Source organism: Ricinus communis, chromosome 8 (genome assembly GCF_019578655.1).
Source record: "Ricinus communis isolate WT05 ecotype wild-type chromosome 8, ASM1957865v1, whole genome shotgun sequence".
NCBI classification, from domain to species: domain Eukaryota; kingdom Viridiplantae; phylum Streptophyta; class Magnoliopsida; order Malpighiales; family Euphorbiaceae; genus Ricinus; species Ricinus communis.
Window position 1 is genome coordinate 24,162,646 of NC_063263.1, and position 3,630 is coordinate 24,166,275.

General features: G+C 37.9%; 1 non-coding gene across 1 annotated transcript; it reads right to left on the bottom strand.

Moving 5' to 3' along the window:
* Window positions 1-2,874: 2,874 nt before the first annotated feature.
* Window positions 2,875-2,981, bottom strand: LOC112534343. The gene has a single exon (XR_003078643.2). It is a non-coding gene; the product is annotated as a small nucleolar RNA R71 (small nucleolar RNA).
* Window positions 2,982-3,630: the final 649 nt, after the last annotated feature.

Below are 3,630 nucleotides of genomic sequence, written 5' to 3' on the forward strand. Positions count from 1 at the left end.
TTTGGCTTCCTCATGCTCGTACTTAGCTTGTTTTGACAGCTTCGTCGTCCAATTATGCTCAAATTCTTCCCTTTATCATCCTTTGACTTCTTTTGGACCTAATGCACACAAACAGATGCATAGGGTGAGTGTTGAGACCAATTTACATCCAAATGTCCATAAAATCAATCTTAAAAACCCCATTTAGATGTGTGTATTTTACGCACATCAGCTAGAATCCTATCTATTTTAATATGACCTTGAGTATGCCCTATAAAACTATATTAGAATAAATTAGGGTAGACAATTATTTGTCAATTGTATCTCTATACAACTTCTAGATCAATTAGACGACTATGGCATTTGTCTAAACATATTTTGTGATGTTCTAAACATCATATATGTTTCATCTAATTCATGCCTCTACCTTCATATAATCATGAGTATGCTCATTTGAATTATATAAGATAGTTAAGTAAGACCCATCAATTAAAATAGCGAACATGCTTAGGTAATAGGTAACCTTGGGTATGCTTAACAAATTAGCCTATGAGCAAAGCTCTCTTTCCTATTTTAATTATGGAAGGTGACTTGATCATGTTCTTAACATGCGACTTAATATTGAACAAGGGATTCATTATTAAGCGGTGATTAAGGTCTCATGCCTTGGCATGAACTTTGATGTGCATAGTTTCCCCCATGTTTGCTTGCATATTATTGTGCATTTTCTTAGCATTTATTGTGTTTTTATTCCAAGATCACCCGTATTTTGTATCTTTTTATATTCTAGGATATTTTACAGATCCATCATCAGTGTTCGAACAATTTTAGATCAATTTTAGACGAAAACGGATGTAATCAAAAGAGTTCGACCTTAGGTTGAATTTTGGGAAGTTAAGACGACCCGTGCTCAGGCCGTGCTGACTAGCACAACCCGTGTTTGAGCCCGTGCAGAAATTCCCAGGTCGTGTATCTTAAGCACTTTGAAGCAACACAGTTCTCGAGAATAACACGCCCTAGAGCATGGCCCGTGTTGGCTAACACGGGCCAAAACAAGCCCTTGCTAGATTCAGCTCATTTCGTCATTTAGAGACCAACACGGCTTGGACACGTGAACACACTCGTGTTAGCGCATAGTATAAAATTAAACAAGCTAGTAAATATAAAAAGGTTTTACAATTTTGACTCTTCATCTTCCTCTATAATTTCCCTAGACGCGTTTCAGAGATCCCGAGGCTTGTGACTCTTGGGGATTCAATTGATTAATTCCACCTTTTGACTTCGAATTTGTGACTCTTGGGGATTCAATTGAAGATTAAAGAGGAGTTTTGGAGCAATTGAAGAAGCATTTTGGAGATCATTTGCAGTGTAGATCAAGGCTTTGAGTTGTTCATCCAATTGTAGAGAAAAGGGTGTACATGTTTCGATTTCTTTATTCTTTCATTGTAATTGAATTTTTATTTGTTTTAGACATGAACATCTGTAGCTAGATTGATTGAACCCATTGGGGTTCCTTACTATATTGGATTTTGTACGGAATTGTTAAGATTGTTTGAGTTTCTTTTTCTTGTATTCTTTTTGCAATTAATAATAAAGACCTAATATTCTTTACATTGAATGTGTTGATTACTGTTTATAGAATTCTTTTAGTAATTGAGAAATTCTAATTGAATTTAGAAATTTAATTGTAAGAACAATTTAATTTTCACTTAGAGATAAGGTTAATTAATTTGCCAGATTAAGAATTAAAAAAGCTTAATGGACGCGGATTAAAGCTTAAGTCTAACTTAATAATCAATCGTTAGGAAGAGATTCCAACTTTAGGTTCTTATGTTTAGGAATTCAGTTTTCTCGAGAGGGAAACCGAATTCAGTTTAGAATCTGTCCACATGTTGCATAATCGGACTCAACAATCCATTATCCTTTGTTTGGTTGCCAACTAGTCTAGGTCCTCTTTGGGTTTGCTTTCTTGTCTTGATTATTCCCTTTTCTCATTTATTCTCGCATTACATTTAGAATTTAGCTTTTAGTCATCAGTAAATCTAGAAACCTTTGTTATTAGTTTTAGGCTATATAACAAGGAATGAGTAGTAACTCTAGGATTTCACTTCCCTAGGGGATATGATATTTTTAATACTTGCCATTGTGCTAGGCTGCATCGATTGGTTCACTGCCTTAGTTGTAGTTGTATAAGCATCGCATCAAGTTTTTGGTGCCATTACCAGGGAACTTTTGTTTGAAAACTATAGTGAAATTCGCTATTTGTTACTTTAGCTAATTTTCTTTTCTATTTTTATCATTGCTTTTTATTAATTTATTCATTTATTTATTTGTTTGGGTTGTCGCTGCCTTATTCATTTCAGGTAGTTTATGATCAGGAGTTCTAATCCTGTACTAGTAGACCCTCTGCTCGAACTAGAGATCAGGCAGTCGAGGAAGCGTTTAAGCACGGAGGAGGAGGAGCAGATTGAGATTCCTGTCCATATACTAGTAGACATGGGAGACGACAATAACATTTCTTAAGCAAACAGGACGATGTACGAGTTTGCTAGACCTTCCTTGAAGGGGACACATATTAGTATATTGCAGCTACCTGTTGCAGCACACAACTTCGAGATTAAGCCAAATGTCATTTAAATGGTGCAGCAGAGTGTACAGCTTGGGGGCTTGCCTAGTGAAGATCCTAATGCCTACATCACGAACTTCTTGGAGATTTGTGATACCTTCAAGATTAATGGAACTACCGACGATGCCATTCGGCTTAGGCTGTTTCCATTGTCCTTAAAGGATAAAGCAAAGAGATGGCTACAGTCCCTACCAGCTAACACCATTACCACTTGGAATTCTTTGGCTGAGAAATTTCTTTATAAGTACTTTCCTCCTGCTAAGACTGCAAAGATGCGTAATGATATTTCCTCTTTTATGCAGTTTGATGATGAGAGCATGTATGATGTGTGGGAGAGGTACAAGGACTTGCTGAGATGTTGCCCACACCATTGTTTGCTAGTATGGATGCGGGTGCAGACTTTTTACAGTGGCTTGAACTCAGCCATGAGGCAGATGGTGGATGCAGCTGCAAGTGGGGCCATCAATAGTAAGACGTCAGAACAGGCCCAGTACTTAATTGAGTAGATGGCCATGAACACATATCAGTGGTAGTCTTCTAGAAGTAGGACAGGATAGTAGGAGTGGTGAACAAGTTAGATTCTACATCAGCCATGGCAGGTCAGGTGAAGCTTTTGGCCAAAAAGATCGACCAACTCTAGATGTCAGTCCATGCAACATAGTTTGGCTGCAAGTTTTATGGTGGCCTGCACTATAGTGCAAACTGTAATGCAAGAGGTATGTTTGCTTCCCCTTCATCTTCTTCTGCTGAACAGGAATAAGTTGATTATATGGAAAATGCACCCAACTAGCAGAACAACCCCTACAGCAACACATACAACCTAGGGTGGAGAAACCATCCTAACTTTTGGTGGCAAAATAACAACACCCAGGGTCCACCAGGATTTCAAAGGTTACACCAGGAGCAGCCCCAACTGTAGACTGTTCTCCCTTAACTCCCTTAGAACTAGGAGAAAAAGCCCAATTTAGAGGAGTTGATGATGAAGTTCGTGTCGACTTCAGAGAACAGGTTTCAGCAAACGGACA